Source organism: Nothoprocta perdicaria, unplaced genomic scaffold (assembly GCF_003342845.1).
Source record: "Nothoprocta perdicaria isolate Ctin4 unplaced genomic scaffold, notPer1 scaffold_18, whole genome shotgun sequence".
Classification (NCBI taxonomy): Eukaryota; Metazoa; Chordata; class Aves; order Tinamiformes; family Tinamidae; genus Nothoprocta; species Nothoprocta perdicaria.
In genome coordinates, this window is record NW_020454982.1 from 1,948,741 (window position 1) to 1,971,235 (window position 22,495).

General features: G+C 35.3%; 1 long non-coding RNA gene across 3 annotated transcripts in view; it reads right to left on the minus strand.

Moving 5' to 3' along the window:
* The window catches only part of LOC112944941, an 88,314-nt gene that overhangs the window by 13,373 nt on the left and 52,446 nt on the right, over positions 1–22,495 (minus strand). For 2 of the 3 annotated variants that reach the window (XR_003248886.1, XR_003248885.1), the window contains exons 3-5: positions 6,061–6,176; positions 5,182–5,255; positions 1,060–1,138 (exon numbers count right to left, since the gene is read on the minus strand). This is a non-coding gene — a long non-coding RNA (uncharacterized LOC112944941). Of the gene's footprint in view, positions 1–1,059; positions 1,139–5,181; positions 5,256–6,060; positions 6,177–21,529; positions 21,565–22,495 lie in introns of those variants that run through there. The other variant, XR_003248887.1, reaches the window with a different exon arrangement.

Below are 22,495 nucleotides of genomic sequence, written 5' to 3' on the forward strand. Positions count from 1 at the left end.
TATTATACCAACACATCAAGAAGCTTGGATTACCTGATGTAGATTTCAACACAGATTTCTGAATTGAAAGCACAGACAGTTTGCTACTCAATATTCATTCCTACCAAACTCTCAATTATCCCACTATGTCTCCCAACTGTGAACATTTCTATACTTACAAAGAGGTAATAATCTAGAAAAAGTCCTTGTCCTGCATTAAAATAGCATGACCCACATATACTTAACATCACTGAACTGAGGAAGTAAATGGCCAGCTCTTCGGAAGAGTATGTCCATACTTGTCAAATGAACAAACTGTGTTGGCCAAATCTTAATTGCACATATTGCTAGAAACATTAACAATGAAGCAAAGGACTTAGCTATTTATAAAATACTTGCTGATCATAAAATACTTCTGGAATTATGCAAATGATAAACCTGAGGTATATTTTAGGCTGACTGAAGCACAGGAAACTGAGTTCAGATTGAAAAAGAAATGCTGAAAACTTTTAAATACGTTCATGAACACAGAAAAGCCAAAATTGGTTGGCACAGAAACAGACTACAAATCATTGGAGGCTACATGAGGGAATCCACTGGGCAAACCACCACCTACACATCAACAAAGGATTACAAAATTGCAGGAGTAGTTGTCAAATATGAAATATTTTCCCAGCAAGCAGCTTCTTTTAGTGGGTACATTTTTAAAAGGCCCCATAAACGCTGGAATGAAGGATACGTAGAATGTTTGAAGCACAGAAAAAAAATACACAACTCACTCCTAAAAGACATTAAGATGATGTAGGATGGCAAACAGTTTGGAGAGCAAAAGGATTTTGAGAAACTGAAGAAAAAGACATAAGCAAAGATGCAAAACACTACAAAGAATGCCAAGTATTAAATTTAGGTAAAAATCATCACCTACATAGAGTATCAAGAAAACTGGCTAAGCAGAATTGAATAAAATTTGGCTTTATAGAAACACTCAAACTAAATATGAACCATTGTCATCCCACTTTAAAGAAATAATAAAAAAAAGCTTGCATCATCCTACATCATTAACATTTTTATGTAAATTACCTGAAGCAATCCTTTTATTAAACACACTTAACATCCAGGGAAAGGTGTATCTTCTTCAAGAGGAGTTGATAAACTTCAACTGGAAAGAAAAAAAAGAGAAGAAAGTAAGAGTGATCAAAGGTCCAGAAAATAACATTTTTTAATTTGGGGTGGACATTGAAAGAGTACATCTGTTTAAAGAAGAAAATACAGAAAACAGACATTAAGGAAATCTTTACGTATATAGATGGTAGCTCCACAAATCTAAGGTAAAAACATGGATTTTGAATCCAAGCCTTCTGCAATACCAAGTCCTTGCAGCTATCCTGTTTGTTTCTATACTCTCATGTGCCTTTTTTGGTGCTTTTTTTTAATTGCTTTTTTGTTTGTTTGTTTCAAAACTATTTTGCTACTTTGTTTTTTCCCTTTCTGTCTGAATGAAAATTAAAAAAATCAGTTATTTTCTTCCACTTTGATTTTATTCAGCTTCTGCACAGACCATCTCAAGTGGTGAAATCATGAGCTTGGGATTCATTTCCCCTAACGTCCCTAAGTCCTCATTTTTGACTCAGAAACCAACTTCAGGTATGCGTGTGTACATATGTGTGTGTGTATACATATATATTATATACATGTATATGCATGTATATTTATATGCATAACTTATGCATTTATTATATGCATTTAAAAAAAACAAAAAAGAGTAACTGGAGGTTTGCCAAAAACAGAATAAAGGAATATCTGCAAGGCTAATGCTGTCCCACAATTTCTGTTTCAGTGCTGTGTTTGATTTTCAGTCTCTAAAAAGAATGTATGCTCTAGTATGCTTGTTCAAAACAAAGCTTAAGGAGAAAGACAAGAGATACAAACTAGTTGCTCTTGTGTTTTTTTTTTTTTTTTTTTTAGCTCTGACCTCAAGCTATTGCACTCATAGTCTTTTCCCCTTGATAATCACAGACAGATTAAAATACAAAGTAAAAATAGAATAGCCCGTGCCAACGTCCCTGAAGCCAGGCATAAGCAGGTGATCTTGTACGAGTCATCGGATTTCCCCGCTTTGCCACTCTGAAAGGTGACCAAAGATATTAACCTTCAAAATTCTGCTGGAGCTTTGCAGCATAAGCTTTTTGTAGAGCTAAACTACTTTATACCCTATGATGCTGCTGAATACCATTAAACAGTTTTTTTTTTTTTAAATAGTTAATAAAATTGGTAGTTTTTCTCTGCTGAAGTTAAAAAGATCTAAAAATGAAAAAATGAAACAGAATATATATCTATTATAGATGAAGTCAATAAATGCACTCATCCTCCCTATGCTTTATAGATTTTGGCATCTATAGCAAGTCAAATCCATGATTAAATAGAGATTTTAAGCTTCTTGCATCCAACTGCAAATGAAATTTGAACTGCAGCTTCTTGTCGGGTTGACAAACTCAGCAATAATGGTCCACATCATCCTGTGTTTCTTTCTACATCTCCTATTTGAATTATATTTGCATAATGCTGAAAAAAATGAACTTGCAAAATTATTCCTTCATAACTGTGCTGCAGTGGAAACAGATTATTCTGTTCCTTGCACATGTGATTATTACCTGCATTCTGCAGATATACATATAATACGTACACATAATTAGTATAATGTATTATCTAGATTATATCACTTTGATTTGACATGGAGAGAGAGTGTTCCTGTGTAAATTATATGAAAATGTCAACAGTTGGGGCAATTTAATTTTTCAAATTACTCCACCTAGATCAAAGACTATCTATATTCAGGGTTTTCATCTGCATGCAAAAGAGGAAACAAATTTAGGTTCCACAGGTGATTGACTTGGTGTGTCTATTAATGTACTTAGAAATTCATAAATTTCCACTTGTAAATCAAAATAAATTCTTCCTTTTGCTGATAAGATGTAATTAAGAAATAGATGATCTGTGGAAAAGATTATGAATGTGGACTTTAATGCAATAGACTTTCCAGTGACTCTCCAATCAGAAAAGTCGTGCAAATAATTTCAGCTATTTGCTCAAAACTTTCAGTAAGCCAAACTGAGCTTTAAGACTACAGATCTTGACAGGAGTTATTTAAATATGCTTAGTTAGAATAAATAAAACTTTTTTTTTAATGAATAAACAAGTTAGTTGTATGACAAGTAACGCGTTGGATAATCACTGGCTTAATACTCTGATTGAGTTTCACTTGGCACAGAGCATGAGGAAAACAATGTCAAAATAACATCAAGCTTGTAATTTTTCATTTTTTTTTCCTTTTGCATCTCTCATTTTTATGCATGTTACAACACAACAATTTCTTTTTTTTTAAAGATGCAGACAACATCTTTACTAGAGATATCTGAGGCGGAAATTTAGAACTGTGGGCCATGTTTTGCATTGCAAGCCTCCATACAAAACATGACAAGCACAGAGAAATGGAGAAGGGGCAAAGAGAAAGAGACTTACAAATATACACCATCGTCTCACAGCAGTGTAGACTTGAAAGGGATATGAGAGAAGCCTGGGCAAATGCTTAGCTAGAGTGTAAATAATCATTCTGCCCTGTCAGGGGAATGACAAGGTAACCTAACATGTCTTTTCCATTGCTAAGTTTCATGGCTCAATGCCTGAGCTAAAGTAGGTCCTTTCCCTCCTCCTCCCCCTCGCCCCAATTACCTCTTATCTTCAGTAATTCCCCCCAAGACCTGTTTTTTTTTTTTTTTTCTGTAAAATGTTAAAAGTGTCAATATTACACAGTTCTTGAGGGCAGTGACCCAGCAGCCTTGATAACTGGAGTTCATGGAGACTTAACACATTTCCTTATGTCTTCCTCAACGTCTGTTCCCTTTGTCACTGCGGCTGCTGACTGTCCTTGCAGCTGTACAGTGACTCTGTTAGCCAGCGGTGCCTCACATTGTCAGCTGTTTTCCACAACTCACTTCACACTATTATCAAAGCTTCTTTTATCGGAAGGAAAAGGATGCCCAAGGATAAGTCAGTTACTGTCACTGTTCTTCACCCCCCTGTTGAAGAAATCTTGGTTCCTGTGTCATTTAAAGCAGCAATCAACAATATATGGCAGCACCCTGTCTTACCATGTCACAAAACATGCTACAAAACATCACTGTTTTCTATATCAATATTCTTTCATACAGTAGAGTAAGAATCTGTCTAATGATGTACTGTCTCCTATGCAAGGCATACATGATAAAACAGTACTGTCAAAATCTTGATAACTAGCTCTTTACATGCTGCTAGTATTAGCACAAAATCTATTTTGTTTGGAAGTACCTTCAATGCCTTTTCGTGAAGGTATTTGTTATCTAAATGGTCATCTGTAATGGTTGATGAAAGAAGGCAAAACAACCTGTCAAAACGCAAATGTTGGGCAGAAGGGGAGGGAATCTGGGTTCCCCTTTTGAGCTTTTTTTGGTCTTAAAGTTTTATAATATAAAAGTAAATAAAATACAGAAAATTTACATGCTTTCTACATTTTACTGAGGCTCAAATACTATATCCTCACTGAAAGAAACTAACAATATCTGGAACTCAGTTATGGATAGGAGTTCAAAGTGGAAGTAAGAAAAGACCCAAAGGCAGAGAGAAAGTTGGATAAAAGTTAGACAAATAAAGTGATTCTGCCTTTAACTGAGAGACATTCTGATCTCAGTAGTTTTGTGAATATTACCGTAGTTGCTGAAAACTGCAAAAAATCTACCTGGAGAGATCTGCAAAAAATCTACCTGGAGAGATCTTCCCCAAGTTGTTGTACCTGCAGTCCACTCCTCACTGACCAGCTCCCCTTCTGGAAGGGTGGAAGGAGAAAGGATAGACCCCATGCACTGAGTGCTCATAATACTGAGCTAGAACCAGCTGAGGTAGAACATGACTCTTTTCCCTGGATACATCATCAGGGAAGGGTGTGAGGCACTTACAGGAATGTAGTTTTATGGTTTTATCAGAAGAAAAAAGAATCCACTTATCCCTAGATTGAAAGAGACAGGCCAAGTCAGCTCTGTCAGACACTGTAAAATGAAGTCAAAGTTTTGGTTTCATGAAGTCATTCACTACCAGATATGCAAAGTATGCAAACATGGTATTTTAGTATAGTGCATCCATTACTGTACTCACTGCATGTACTGTACTCACTGGATATTGCTCTTCGCTGTGTCAGAAGTAATTCCTATGATGCTCTGATCCTCCTTTATGCAGTATCTACAAAACTGCAAGATGAATACCTTTCTTGAAAATTTTTCAAAAGAAATTACCAATACATAGATTCTTGATTTTTGAGGATGGTTTGAGCTTTGTCTCAAAAATAATATACTGCATAGTTTCAATTTAAGAAAGGTATTAAGAAATTGCACTTAAGAGCCATTGACATTAACAGCCTGATCTGTAAGGAAGAAAACATACTATAAAAGTATCAATTAAAATATGACAAATCTATAAAGCAGTTATTTTTCAAGGGAAATATTGATTGGTATAGCTCTGTAGCAGTAGTGTTCAAATACAGATTTTAATTAACAGTGGCAGGTAGTTCATTGTTGTCAGTGCTGCTGATATTCCTAGAAAATTTATCAGAAGAATTAAATCAAATAATCAGTCCTGAAGAATATTTATGCGGTATGGAAGCTTTCACAATACTATCATCCCCCAAAGCAATTTCAGGCTCTGAAATTCTACATTAAATACCAAAATTAATGGTTGGTATCTATTCTAAAATGGGAAATTTAGAAGTGGTCATAGTCTGAAGTAGTTCCTTACAGCTTCATTGTCCTAATTCAGTAATCCATCCTTATCTCAGAACAATAATTATGAACAGACTCTCACTTCGGGTATTTGTCTTTAGCAAGGTTTAGTAAGGTTCTCAATTATTATACAAGTTTTTGCAGGTACCTAATATATTAATATGCTGCTGTAAGGCCGAGTCACTTAACTGGAAGCACAGCCATACTTCACATGAGGAAAGCAGTTCTGTTGATGATAAAATTTGCAGTCTCAAAGGGAAGTTATTCTTATACTTACTGCCTTTTCCCCCAATTGGGAGCAGTGCTGCTGCAGAGATCTGTCAAGAACTCCAGAGAAGAGCAGGTTCTTCCAAGAGTTTCAGCTCTATTGCTTGCTCCAACTTGCTTTTGTTCCTTGGAACAAAAAAAAGTACATCTCCCTTGACTTCCATTATCCAGGGAGACATGAAGACATGGTCATCAAGTACTCATGCAGCAGATTATGAGAAAAAAAAATATCCCATTTCTTGGATGATGGGCCAATGAATAAAGATTGGAAAAGGTACAATTCCCCTTCATTTCGCTTCTGAAAATGTTCTCAATCCTAAGTTCAGAAAACAAATACTTCTGGACAACCAAAATGGTACATCTAATTTTTGAAAAAAATCATAAAAAATAAAAATGCCCAGTATAACTACAAGTCTCTGACTAGCACTTAATAATGTTTATTTTGATGTTCAATAGAACCCTCTGAGTTTTTAAATTTATTTTTGAAAAATGTTTCAAAGCAATGATAAATATTATCTCTTTTTTTTTTTTCCCACTTCTAAATTACAAAATTTGCTTTCATTCAGAAGTTTTTGATCAGGCACAAAGCCTGCTCTTTCTTTATACTTTCCTTTGTTGCATGGTAGACAATATACCTCAGGCCAAGAGTAAAAGAATGATTTAGATCAGCTTCACTTTTTAGGTTTGCAGAAGCTTTTTTACTTAGAGAACTGTTATCCAGCATGTACCTGTCTAACAATCATGTATTCTTAACTGTCATTTTAATATAAGCTTCAGATATGATAGTGTAAATATATCATACAAATCTACAAATACAAATTCCATAGTCACACAGTCAGAAATTATTCATCATGCAATCCCATCTTCACGTCCACCCCAAAAGCTTTAAGCTTTTACTTAGCTATTTTAACCCAAGTTAGCATTAACATAAACTTGCTATTTCCTTAAAAAAATCCCGGTTTCACTTAATTGAAGTTAATTAGAACATTAAGAAAAAGTAATCAAGTTGTAATTAAACATGTTAAGAGTTTTTTTCTGAGCAAACTGATAGTGTTCAGTTTTACAAATTAATAACTACTTTAATTAGAATGAAACTCATTCCATTATTAGTTCAAGATTTAAAAGTACATCAACCTTGCTGAATTAATTGTCTACAGTGATTCCAAATACTTGCCAAGATCCAATTCCACCAAATTAACTAATTTTCATGATCACAATTTGTTTCTTCAATACATTAACGCAGTACAACATATTCAAAATATCAACCGGTACAATAATATATTTAAAATACTATTTTGACCTACATTCAGAGATTATTTTGGTCATTTCTTCTGAATGCTTATTTGTTTTGTTTTTGGCAAAGAAAGAACTATTCAACTCCCTTTAGCTCAGAGAAAAAAAAAAAAAAGCTTATGTAAAAAGCTGGTAGAGTACTGGAAGCAAGTGAAAGAAGAGAATGTTTTTCTGTAGTTAAATCAAGCTCAATAACAACTTTTTCACTCTCATATCTAATATTAGAACTAATTTGTAGCTCACTGCTGACCTTGCACTGTGCAAAACATTTAGCTGTAAGCAACATTAGCCAACCAAATGTCTTTAGATGCGTTATTTAGTATTATGGAAAGTGAGCACAAGGACTCTCACCGGTCTTAGAATTCCAAAAGAAATTCAAAACAGTGAACACACCAATAACTGAACCACCAGTATGTGATTTAGCATTGTCATACCGTATTTTAAATATTCCTTTATCAGCATGCTTGAAAGATGTGGGAACATTTAGATTGTACGTAAAAGTGTAAATCACTACATGAAAATGGACTTTTGAATCACACAACCTGAAAATTAACACACAAAAAGATTCAAAAGAAAAAAAAAGACAGAAAAGAAAAAAAAATACAGAAAAGGTTTGCCACAGCCAGTAAACACTCATGTGTGCACTGACTATGCTCTTTTAAGACAACATTACATTTCGCCATGATGAAGAATTTTAGAAGTGTATTTTGCATTTTCTCTCATTAGCTTCTAATGTAGATCACAACAACGCAGTTCTTTCAAGAAAACTTCCCCTACTTGAACAAACTTCAAATAGAAATTACCAAACTGCCATTAAGTAATGCACAATACATAAAGATTCAGTCTGCCTACTAATTTCCTCGAAGACAAATTGGATTTACCATTTATAAGACAAAAGAACATGCAATTTGTTCATGTTAGAGATAAGTCCAACTTCTTCCTCAAAGAGATGTAAAGTAGTATGTAATTTGACCGACTTCTTCCTCAAAGATATGCCATGGAACTGGATTGATCAAAAATGCTAATCACTTCAGTAAAGAAAGAAGTTGCACAAATTGTCAGATGTAAAAAAACAGTTTTTTCCAATATATGTATCTAGCTATTTAATACAAATGATCTAACGTGTAAATCCAAGAAACTGTAACATCAGAGCTGCAGTCAGCCACTTTTCTCTCTCCTCAGTATGTGTGGATAGTGGATTAGACCTCACACTCCAGCAGCTGAGCTCTCCCTTCTTCAGCCACACAGGCAAAAGTCAGAACTTCTGGGTATGGAGTTTTAATACATGCCAAAATACCTGCAAGAAGCACAAGTAGACCTATGTAGACCTCAGGGAAGGGCTCTTCTTGTCTTACACCTTGGGAATAGGAAGTGCTTCATCTGAATAGCACTTGTCATCTGGAAGCACCAAGTGACAGAAACTGCAGCAAGGCATGTTGCTGAAAGAAAAAACACTGCGCTGGAACCAGATGGTGCATCTCCTACAGATCTGCACGTTCCTGTACTTCATGTAAAAATAAATCTGAAGCTGTAAGTGGGAGGAAAAAAACCAACAGGCATAGGTACAGATGGACGACTTGATGCCACTAGGGAAATAACAGTGAAGGGAGTGCCACAGGAGACCAAAGAACTCTAATAAAGAAGACAAGAAATATGAATGTTAGGAGAGATGATTTGGGTGAAGCGATTTATGCCCTATTTTAGGCAAGGATTTATTCTAGAAGGATTTATTTGATCTTTCTACTAGGAGTAAAATTTAGTTCTCTCTATACCAGAGCCAGAAGAATATGTAGGAGAGAGAGACCCTTCCACATCCATAATCCATGAGGTATCTTAGCAACTGTTATCTATGTATGGTCTGGAAGAGCAGCTATTTGTCCTCTTTACCTCTGGATTTAACTATATACATACAACATCTCAATAGATGATGAGTTTAGATAGCAAAGGATCTTATATGGACCTTCTGCGCAAAGCAGATGGCTTAATTTCATAATATCTAGAAAGTAGTCACATGACATTAATCTCCATCTTAAAATCTTGTCATCACTAAGAGGTGTGTGAATGTGACATTTTTATTTTTTTATTTGAATATGTATTTTCACAGAGAAACAATTTGCTTTACAGAAATTAATTTGTCATTAACTCTGATTCAGAGTGCATTAGTACATTATAGGTAGGAGGAAAAAAATCAACTTTTAAAAAAGTACAAAAAGTAACACTGTGGCTTCGGAAGTGTTTACTTTAATCATTACCTGCTTATATCTACAAGTATCTCATTGCCACTTATTCATCTCTGGCACTCCTTACAAGAACTGCAAATGAAAACAGCCAGAAACTACTCGGAAGAAATACCTAAGGGGTTGTGTGCTTTTGGATTGATCCTATAAGGAATTCTGATGATTATTTAAGAGCAATCCATTTACACTTTGATCATTGTTCACATTCACAAATACAATGCATTATGGACTTTTTCAGAGAATCAAGCACAAGAAATAGTTTACACACCTGTAAAAACCTGTACATATCGAGAGAAAACCTGAAGCATCTTTATAGCAGCTCAATAATATGAGAGATTTCACAAGTGGTCCTCATGAAGCACTGCAGTCTGATTGCTCTGGCATCAGCGTGCAGATTATCACAAGACTTAATCGTTTCCAATAACAGCTAAAGCTGGGCATGGCATTCACTCTGCAATGGATTTTGCCACTAAAATGTGTTATTATTGATGACTTGCAGCTCTCACTTCATGAATGTTTTCTAATATGTGGATGTCTTTTAAGGACAAGGGAAACTCAGAGAAGATAGGAGCATTTTTGTTGCAGTCCACAACAAATTATTTCCCTTTATCATTTAATGTTTGCTTTCACTGTTAAGGCAAAGTTACTATTCATGTTGAACAACCTGCCACTTAGCACCATGTGGACACAAGAAGAATTCCTCTTTAGAAAAATGCATTTTAGACTATATAAAAGTAACCATATATTTTCTCCCTTATCTAAAAAGGCAGTATTTTTCCCTGAGGACACTTGACAAAAGCATTCTCACATCTCCACTATTCAGATCTTTATCCTTTTACACACTATCCAGCTCTTTTTGAAGCAACAAATAGACTGAGCATATCTAATCTACTTACATCTCAGATTCAGATTATAGTGAAGGACAGTGACACCATTAACAGGATGCTGCACAAATGTAAAGAGTTATATCATCCTTCCTGGATATCACTAGAGAGAAAAAAATTAAAATCTAGACAATATTTAACCAATAGCAGACAGAAGGTAGTCAAGAACTTTTCAAATGCATGGCATCCAAATACCATATCTGAACATAAAAATAATGCAGTATTTCAGACATAAACAGTAATGGTAATATTGGGATATAGAAGACAATTATGAATATATATATATATGATAAGAAATCTTTGAGGACTCAAAATAAAAAGTAGTGAGTGCATGGCAAAAATGGAATATAGAAACTGATAGGTGAGCATAGAGGATAAATCCATCAAACCTGGACACTATCAGGAGCAATAGACAATACATGCTGTGGGTATGCACTGTCCTGCTAAATGTCACTGCCACACTGTTGTGTCTCTGTTGTCTTCAAGGGTAAACTAGACATAATGCAAGCCTAGAGCCTTTCTAGGAGGACTCACAATGACATACACTAAAGGTAATACCATTACCTTTGCACAAAGTAACCCTAAATAGATAACTTGAATTCTAGCTCTTAACTTTTTTTGCTTAAATAATTTTTGAACTGAAGCAAACAGCGCTTAGATAAATCATATTTTTAATTTTCAACCAATGTATTTGAAATAATTCTAAGTCATGACTGACAGCTCACCGGTCAGAAAACCAAAATACAGTTTTCCATATTTTCCATATGTTTTTCCAAATCTGAAATGTATCTTAGAAATGTGCTATAGGAGCGTTAGAGCCACTGGAAGGGCAAGCCAGGAAGCTCTTATTTCTTCTGTACCAATTTGTTAACTGAATTACATTTCCACAACTTTTTTTCTGTCCCCCAGTTCTTCACTAAGGTCACTACAATGAAGTATGATTCAAACCACTTTGGAGACCTGCACTTTAAATTGAGAGAATTAAGTCATTAACTAGCTGAGCTATCTATATACCCCTTTAAAAACACAGCATCTGTTGCAGTCACTTTTCATAAACTGCATTCACTGACCCAGTTAGTCCGCTTTGTATTTCTGTTTCCCAAATGTCAGAGATGTGAACCATTCTCAGCTTAGTGGCATCTCTAGAGAACTAGATCATATATATTTAACTAGAAGCAAAGTAAATTTAGAATACTTGCCTGTTGCTGTTTTCTTCCCTTTTCTATTTCATGAAGTATATACTCCCAATTTAGCATTAAAAGCTTTCTATTTTTTTCTTCTTTGGGATCATATTTGGTCTTCTTGTAAAGTCCCCAGACATCAAGGCCTCAAGATGCATTCTGTCTACGAAAGCATCTTATTTTTATTAACATATTGCCTCTCACATCTTCGCGTGTTTCCAATAAACTGAAGAATCACAAAAACACCTACAGACTCAAGCATAAGCTTGGAAATGCATTCCTATGGAAAACAAGACTAAACAAATCACATGTACTGAAAAAATATGACTTGGATTTTAAGAATTCCAGTGTCCTACATCCACTGAAGTACAGAGGAAAATTTCCTTTGATTCCTTCCAGCGGGTTTAGAGTCAGAGTGATTCTCCTCTCTGAATTTGGCAGCGGTAACAAGGAAGATTCAGATCCAAAGACCAAAGAATATTTCAGGTACAGCCCCGTGATGCTTTGGGAAGATCAACAGCAATGCGATTAAAGATGACTTCACTAGTTCAATATGTCACGAGACAAAGATATCGCTTTCAGGTTTTTCATTTGATTCAGAAGGCATATTTGACCAGGCAGAATCAAGCTATCTCAAAGATATCAGATCAAGAAATAACAATAGGAAAAGATTTTATGCAGTTATAACAATGGTATTAGTGTCATACTTTGAATACAAGAGGAGAGTTCAAATACAGAGCTATTAGAGGGATATTAATCAAAAAGGCACATTTTTTTTTCTATGCTATTTGAGCTATTCATTTCAGAAGAGCAAGTAGAAGGAAAAGTGAGAGCTCCTTAAACCAATATTATAAAATGCAGACAGGTAAGTCTGAAGTGAGAAGTTAACAATTCTGATGAAAATTGTGTTATTTCATCTAGCGAGTTACAGGTTTTCTATAAAATAGTTATGAAATGGAAATTGAAGGAATGTGTAGATAAAGAAGAGGGGGATTTAGTAGTAAGTTGAGTACTCCTATGGAACAATGTAAAGGAAAAAATACGCTCATACAGGCCACATATTCAAAACTATGTTTAAAAAATAATCTGTACGTGCATCATGGAATCCCTTTCATCACTTCAGCAAGGGACTGTAAAAGGTCCATAAAAGAACTGCATTTTCTTCTTTGTACAACACATCTCCACAGCAAACCATTACTGGTTGTCTTAAAGAAAACTGAGTGAGCAGTGACACATATGTATCCCAATGACATTAAAAAACTCATAAAAGTGGTCTTTGTACTGAAATTCATATTTTTTTGAGTTGCAGATGAACTGCTCCTCCATCCTTACACTTCTAAAACCAGACATCCTGTCAAGTGTTTCATCAGTATACTTAAGAAGGTCTATATTTCCATTCTACCTGATAAAGTATGAACATCTCTAAAGCATGATAGCTTGCTTCTATTCATAGTTACCATTAAGGTTCTGCAGTGGGGAAAAAATGTTCAACTGAATATTTTGGAAAGGAGAAAAAAAAAGAGACAAAAAACTTTCTAATGTATAAAATTGCCTTAAAACACTTAAATGAGCGGGATACATTTATTGCACTTTCAAGGCCTAAATGATCCTTGCTGATACTTTTTTCTCTTATCTCCAAATACAAAAATGTAACAATAATTAAAGGTATATGTACAAGCAAGTAGTTATTTTCTGAATGTTGAACATTTTGGGGCATCAGTTTTGACTCTTAAAATAGGGAACTACATCAGAACACTTAACCTAAGAAATATAGAGGTCATATTCCCTTTTTATGAGTTCTTTCACTAAAGTCCTGCTTTATGTATGGAGGATACCTACCTAACGCAGAAAATCAATACTTAGTAAAGTAATTCAGCCAAAACAAATAAATTGTTGTATTTGAAGATTAACTTTTTTTTTTTTTTTCATCTCTCCTTATAAAACAAGTTTTGCTGAAGGACTTCCATATAACATATACCTTTGGGAAATAATGTAGTATATTTTTCATTGTCTTTAAATCTATTTTATGTTCTGCTGAAGTTAACATTAAATTTGAAACAGAAAACAAAACATTCATAGCAGTCATTGAGAGAAAGTTTGCCAGAAACATTTGATAGAAAAATTGGTGGATTTTATATAAGATTGCTGTTGTATAAAAAACGGAATATTCTGCCTAACTGCTCAGCTCACTGAACAAATGTCATATTGCAGCCAAAAAAATCCCCTCAGAAGTTAGATTTAAAACTGCCATCATATCAACAGTTACAAACATTTAGGTTCAAATATTCCAAGTTTCCAATTACCAAAAATAAAAATAATAAAAAAGGTTGTGATTCTAAAATTCAGATTCAGAAAGTATACTGGATATAGATCATAGAAAATGTTCTGTGAATCTTTGATGACATTACTAAATTTCATTTGCAACAGAATGCTGAGAGGCTTTGAATACAAACCACATTGGATGGGCCCTACATACGAAGATCTATAATCTCATTCCTCTAAAATATTTTTATTTTCATTCAGAAGCTAGATTCACAGCAATATTTTCCATTCATGTGGAAATAAAGTAAATATATTAAATTATTAGCATTTTTCTCTCTCAACCTAAGACAGTGTGCACAAAGTTATTCTAGTTTTGGATACTTTTCACTCAAACCATTAAATTTGGCATTTCTGCATCCATTTTAACCATACCTCACAGGAAGGAGAAACACCGGCCTCTAGACTGAAACGTGATTGCCAAATACCTCTGTGTTGAATTATTGATTCCCACTGGTATATCGGTTAAAGCTAGTACTTATTGGTAAAAAACTACTGCTCCTTATAACCTGTTTCTCTGTCCAGATTTGTATTAAGTACTTCAGGGAAATTTCTAGAAATTCTGTAATAAAAAAAGCCACTTTTTGTAGAAGCTTCACCATTATTCTGTTTAATGTGCTGCTGCAGTTTAATGCCCTGCAATTTATCTAACTGTATCACTACTTATTACAAAGATCAACATTGCACAGAATATTCAAAACAGAAACTTCCCAGTATTATATAGCTTGTGGCAATGATCTCCCTAGGCTTCTTATGTATTTTGTTGAGAGAGTATATATGCAGTTTTAAAGTGAGTAAAAATGACCTATTTTTATATTCCTTATTTTCATGTTTCTTATCATGTCCCATTTCATTCCTCTTTGCTCCATGAAGGACAGTTGTAATCTTTCCAAATCTATCCTCTTACAAAGTCATTTCAGGTCTATAATTACACTGTCACCCTTCTCTGGACCCCTTCTATTTCTGTTAAATGTTTTTCAAGTATCTTCTCCGACATTTTAATTTGCGTTTTTTGAAAAGAGTTACAAATCACTTAGCTTTTCAGCATAAACCTTATTCACCATTCACCTTAAGTGCTCCTTTCACTCTCTGGTAGGCCGAATGACCTAGCAGCTCTCTAACAGACTGTATGTGTCTGAAATATTTAATTTCTTATTAACTGCTTCTCTGAAATGATTCACACAGAAGTGTTTTACAAATGTATGAGTATTGAAATTTAGAAAAAAAATCATTAATTGTGAGTGTAGTATTGTACATAGAAAAATTATGGTGTTCCATGCATGTGTATTTTTCATATATATGCCAATCTGTGTATTTTTAGTGTTCCTACATGGAGCTATTTTGTATTTAAGCGTCTCTGTGTGTGTGCCTGTGTCTGTATGTGTACATGTGCAAAAAGCTTAGACGTAGGATAGTTGCCAACATTTAATTGTATTCCCTGACATGCTGTTGGACCCCAGTTTTGCAATTTTATCCTTCAGTGCTTATGTTTACTCTTTCACATGTATTTATTGTTAGCAATGTTTATCTATTAAGCACATATCTTTCAAAGAACAGAGTCACAGAATTAGGAGAGCCATAGAGAAAAGAGTTGACTTAGAGATCATTTATAAATAGCCGAGTTCTGAATATGAGGTCTCTTGAATATGGCAAGCTACTATGGCAAGTAAAAAGAGGTAATTATCCGAGAAGCTTTTGAAATGCAGTAGCCTTACTCTGTTCTAGGGCAGGTTATTACAGCTCCTGTTAATGCACTCGGTTCACTCCCACAGTTCCTCTACAGCAATTTTATATCCCTTTCTTCCCAGCAACACACCTGGTCAGTCAATCTACAGGTCTCATCTCATCTGCAGGAGCTCATCTGGAGCCTGGATCACAAGAAGCTAATTAGCTTCCCATGCCCCAACTTCCCTAACCTCCTCTGCACCGGGTTACCACTTACTCCTACAGCATCCTCTTCTCAAATTGTATTTGAGTGCATTTCTAGGGTAGTCATCTCAGGCTGATTTTTCTGAGTATAAAACCATAGTACCAAGGTGTACTTTGAATGTATACACTTGACAGTTGTTTCAACAGTAGGCATCTTCTTCCCCAGCCTTGACAGCGTAGATAAATATTATTATTTAACATCAGGCAGAAGTGGCTTTCAAAAAAAATATCTGAACAGCATGTAGGATATAAAAGTATTTTCAAAAAAAAAGATAATCCGGACAAATATCATTTCAGAAAAAAAGAATAGCATAGCTCCTATTGTGATATCCTGTTGCTTTCTGGCACCTCCCCTATTTTTTAATGTGACTGAAATAAGGCCAGGGCAAGAATCAGGTAGCCCATCCATGGTTTCAGCAGATGAACTATTTCAAAAGATAGCTGGCTGTTGCCGCCATCTGACTATCCATTTGCTATTAGTTTTTGACAAATTTTTAGAGGTTTACCATTGATATAGACAGAAATGAAAGCAGAACACTCATGATTTTGGTCTATTTTCACTTTTAAGAAATGAATACCCTTCATTTGGCAAAGGTCTCTCTAGAAATATTTACTTATTTAGATTGCATATAGAAGTAGAACAAACAGATCTGCATCTAAATAATCTTGATACCACTTCAAATAAAAAAGAAAGAACATTCAAAAAAGTCAATCTAGGGACACATTTCGCCCTTTATGAAGTTCACATCAAACACCTGTGAATAAAATGTAACAGAAACCATATAAATACATCTTCTTCTCCCTGTCCTACGGCACATTCCAAAAGGCATTCCTCCTATGTCCCACGAAATGCACACAGACACATTCACCTCTGAGCTCTGCATGCCTGCCAAAACACCAGCATATCTGGTCTATATCAAACCCAGATGGTGAGCGAACTGCTACAGCAACAGTTCCTACAAAGTATTCTCAGAATTATGCTCTGTGGTTGCTTGAAAGAGACATCTACACATGCAGAAATTGTGCGGTCCCCATTATATTCTAATCTCCGAGACACTAGTTGAGCTGAAAGACGCTCATTAGCGGTTAACATAGTGACACCTCCATTTAAATCTCAGAAAACCCTTGGAAACAGTGATGCATCTGAAACCAGAATGAAGTTCAAGACTAGCAAAACAAAAGCACTACACAGTGCCAAGAGCTATATCAAAAATTAATTGCTGGCCAACAGAGGGAAATGAAGGAAATATAGCAACCCTTTAAATGAGACTTCACTAAACATTAGTGATCGGAGGCATCGGAGGCCACCTGTATTCCATGGCAGTCTGAGGAACGGAGGTAAGTGGGGGAGGTTTTTTTTTTTTTTTTTTTTTTTTAAATGGCAAACAACTGAAAACAGAGCAATCTGCTGGGACTGTAATAGCATTTAAGAGTAGATCATGAAAACAGGCCCTTCTCCAAACAGAAGCAGCTTACGCAGATGCAGACACAGCATGACAGCAACACTGAAAGGAGAAGAGGTGAGGATAAGCAGAGTCATAAAATGCAAAGTATTGGAAAGAAGGTTAATCAAAACACAGAGACCAGACTGCAGCTAAGACACAGAGTTTGTCATGTACCCTGTTCAATATATTTCTCTCATTTTTCTTCTGCTACAGAAGACTTGCAGTAAGTTGCAGCACCTCTTCAGAGCATGATGGAGCTATCTCAGCTTCCAAGTCTTCTACTTAAAATTCTCAACAAGAATTCACTATCTGTGGCTATGTCAAAAAGATATTTTAGATTAAATATATCACAAAAAGGCAGATATAAAATTTGGGCAACCCTTCAGCTGAGGATTCTGGTCTATGTACTGTGTCACACTATTTGTGTGTCCTAACAGGGTGAAAGTCTGACTGAACGCCTGTCTGTTCCTGCTACATGGAGCACTCTGGAACACACTACACGCAGTGTCAGTTTGATTGTCAGGCTCCTCACTGCATGCTCGACTGTAAATGTAGTCTCAAGTCACCTAAATATTTATGTTGAATAAAATTATCACAAACATTCTCAGGACCAATCCTGGATTATGAATTCTAATGTCCTTATTGATTTGAGTATCTTTTGCTTTAACAAAACATTACTATTAGTGAATTCAGAAAACAAAACACCACTAGGCTAATCCTTTAGGGTGGATGGTCAGAAACCTCCCTTCAAAAATATCTGTATGATTCCTCCTCAGTCCAGGAAATAAAAAAACATGAGTTACAACAAATGTAGCTGGCTTGCTCTTCTGCAAGCGCTAGAAAACTGTACTGTGCTACTTCAGCTGGACCAAATCTTCACACGCTATCTGTGGAAGTAAAGAACCCCAGAAGTGCTTAATCTGGAAGAATCCCACACAGGGTTAGTTTAGGTGCAAGTGAAGAGATGCTTCTTATCGGAAAGTAAGGCTATTTGTTTAGGTCACAGAAATGTTTAGGACATTGTTTTATACATGTAACTGTTTTAAATCAAGAATGTAAGTGAAATTCTGCTTACCAAGAAATCTGAAAGTCATAACTTCTAATACATAAACTTAAAAGGTATTTGATTTGATGCCTACACTACATTGTACAGCTTACACCATAAAGTTAATGTTTAAGCCTTCTATTAGTGAAAATGAATAATACAGTACAAAACAATTACTTTTCAGGATATATTTAAAATTTATCTCCTGAATCTGTTTGCTTTATTTGCAATAAATGATAAAAAGCAAGAACGATAGGATCTAAACTTAGTTTCCTGGAATAAATTCTAGGAGTATCAGCATATTTTTAAAACTGTTTCACATGGCATGATAAATCAAATGTTGTAGCAGATGTCCAACACACTCCTTTTCTAAAAGGCAAATGGAAGTGAGCAGCATCTGTGTCATATGCGAGCACAACTGCTTGCCAGCTATGTTGACCACAAGATGCTGGATGTTTGATTGACAGCAGCTATCAAAGGTTGGAGAGAAAAATCAAAGGGGGTTATTTTGGCAATGAGAAACACATGTTTCTCAAAAGAATCCATTCATTTTCTTCTGATTGCTATTAAAGCTACTGCTTTCCTGATAAATATTCCAGCTTTGTAATACAAATAAAAATACATATATAGATTAAAAAAGTGACTACCCCTAGTGTTACAAGAGATGATAACCTACAAAATCAGAATTGCAGTAACAATTTGAGATTGCAGTTTACTAATTAAATATCAATCCTGATTTTCACATTTTCAACATACTCTTTCAAGAGAAAGATTTCCGTGTGCAAGCAATGCCAATATTAAGTTATTTGAAACAAATTTCACCTGATCTGTGACACAAGTCATCTGTGTGTTATGTGCAAGAGGAATGATCATAATATTGGCACTGCTGAGCTGCTCGAGTGGATAATGAACTGACGCAGGTATTAAAGAGAAGTGCTTAGAGAAGAATGCAGAACACAGGGAAGACACTAACAGCATGCTATAGAGATCAATACTAGACCACTTCTGCTCGATTTATTTAATCAGTGACCTCAGAGGAACAACGTGCAGGGAGAAAGTGGAAATGTGCTGATCGTGGAAAGCAGAGGTGGGTCAGGGCAGGACGGGAGGGCAGGCTGCAGAGGGGGAGCAGAGCAGTCAGTGCGGAGAGGTGGAGCAAGCTCAGCACCCAGTGCTGGGGCAGTGCAGTTTAGGGAAAGGAAAGAAAAAGTACACTGGGGATCTAAATCAAGGAATGGAGAAATACATCTATATCAAAAGTACGAATTTAAATCATGATAGACTGAAGTAACCCTTCCATTTTTGCAGCTGTATGAATGCTGTGTCCAGTTTTAGGGGTGACACTTCAAGCAAGTGGCCCAAGCAGCAGAGCAAACCTCAGAAGACAGTAATATGGTTTAGAAAGCATGACATGCAAGACCGTCCAGAAGTGGAAAGCTTTGCCTTAGAAGAAAACATGGATGACAACAGTCTTCATAAGGAAATAAGTCTTGCATCAGGGACGGAAGAGGGACTAAATAACATAATGAGCGTTACAATATACAAAAGCATCTATCTCTAAAATCCTAATAGTAATATAATTTCCTTTGGTTTATCTTTGCTTTCCTATTTACTGTTAATATTTTAGTGTTGCATGATTAAGAATACTTTGAAGATTATTACAAAAAGCACAAAGTATGTGAAAAGAGTGAAGCAAGGTCAAGCAAAATTCAAAATATTTAATTAAATGAGACTCTTCTGTTGAAAAAATAGTAGATAAAGTATATAGAATTCTTCAGTGAAAATAAAATAGTATGTCACAAAGAATTTCATGCTAATATCTAATACTGAAAAGAGAGGCACTGGCTTGCTCTGAGCTAACTCCTAAGAAGCTAAACAACCACAGAACATGCACAGAGGTTTCTTCATCACAGAGGACACCAAGGACGACCTTTACATAACTGATAAAGGAAACTGGTAAGTATATGTATTTTTCTGCCTTAAAAGCCTAAGGTAACAATGTTGTCAAAAACCTACATATGGTATTGATGACATGATTTGTATACTTTCTTCACCCCATGTACTTAAATATTCATTTAAGTAAATAAGTTACTTAGGATTAGTATTTGCTGCTTTGACTAATTATTTTCCCCAACTATGCTTAGACTCATTTTTTGGTGTTAGTCTATTTCTCAACAGAATTGAATTTTCTGAAAATACATGGATAATTTGGGGAGGAACACAGGTCTAAATGTACCTCCATACATCTGCACGCTCATATCATTCTATCAGCCGCTTACAAGGTATGCGATTGCATTTCCATTTGTACAGTAATGGAAACTTCTGACTTGTTTCTTTGTGTGAGATGAGATGCTGGTTTGTATATACACCAAGACTACCTATAATCCATTATATTACACTAGAGATCCATTCATCACTTTACTCTCTTGGACAAAAAGCAGTTTCGTAGCTATGCCACAGATTTTCTTTATCATCTGAAGTAAAATATAGGGGCTGCAATTTAAAATCTTGATTTAATGCAACTATTACCATATCATCTTTTACATACTTTAAATGAGAACTAGGAAACGATTTTTCTCCCGAAGAATCACCGAGACATTTGTTTCTAATATATCAAGATAATAATGCTCAATAAAAAACAACAGGATTCTAAAGCATATAGTTCTAAACATGCTGAACAAAAATCCCCTTAGTTTGAAATGCCTCAGCCATATCCTTTTCTTCTTATTTTCTGATCTATCAGTTTCAAGTGTCCTCAGGTCATCCTTTATGCCTTATGTGAAAATCCATTGACTGTTTCTTTACTTTTTCAGTAACATCCAAATATTATAATTAAGGTAGAATTGGGAAAAAATATAAATTAGGTAATCACTTAGAACTATCATAATCACTGTAATGATGCATATACTTCAAGAGCTTCTTCATACACTTTGTACTGTTCCTACTGTGCAACAGCAGCGGTATCTCAATGAGAATCTATCCGAGTGAGACAGTGCCACCTGAAAGATCACTGGATCTGACATCACGTTCTGTCTGATGCTGTTATTCATACTGGCTTTAACCCCTTAACAACTTTCTTATATGACTATAAAAGTTAGAACATATCTCAAAGGTGTTATTGAGGCTAACAGAGCCACTGTAGTTACCATTATATCCTCAGCAGAATCATGCTTATTCAGCTGACCCACTGAAAGAGAAAACAAAAAATGGAGTTACAATTTTTTTTTTTTTTTTTTTTTTTTTTTTAGTCAAGCTAGTTTTAATATACTTTTGACAAAAAGGAAAAAAGTCTGCATGATTAAATACTAGGAAAGATACTGGTATAGCTTACTATTTCTCTAAGAATCTTCATATCTACATGCTTCCCTGCAGGACTACTTATTTATTTAATAAGCAAGAATTATTTAAATAGCTCAATTAGATTGTTTGGAAAAAAAAGTCTGACAACGTAAGGCTAAAAACCCATCTTTGTGCAAGTTATAGATCCTTTATTTATCTCAATAAATAATTGAGAAACGTAATTGAGCTCACCAGAGATGCAGCTTCTGGCCAAAAACACTGAAGAACCTGCTCCTTCATCCACAGCATTTATCAGACAAACACTTGTTTTCAAAGTTCATTGCAAACATTCAGCAAAACATTAAGCCTTCCCCCACCTTATTCTTCCATGAGCAGAAGTTTTCTTTCCTGACCAGATCTCACTGAGCTCCATTCAAGAGCTCTAAACAAAAATGAAAACTCTTCTAATGCTGAAATGCCCCAAAGTAAAGTCAAGGGCCCAAATCATTACAAATGTTTTGCCAAGGTGTGAGGCAGTTTACTCTTTATAATTTGGAGAGCCAGAATGCTGATTGTGTTCTTAGTTCATTTTGGATAATTTACATGTAGGTCACACGCTTCCTGCTGTATGTGCCAGATTTAACACCATTAAGAAAAGAACTTATGTTATTTGAAACAAAAGGGAAGCCAGGGAAAGAAGCATGACTTGGGCACTACTGAATGCCCCAGAGAGCAAGAGTCAGCACACACCGCTATCATGACATAGTGAAAGGCATTACACAAACCCGACGGTGGTAGTTTCTACCACTATCTGGAGCTCGTAACACATGGGC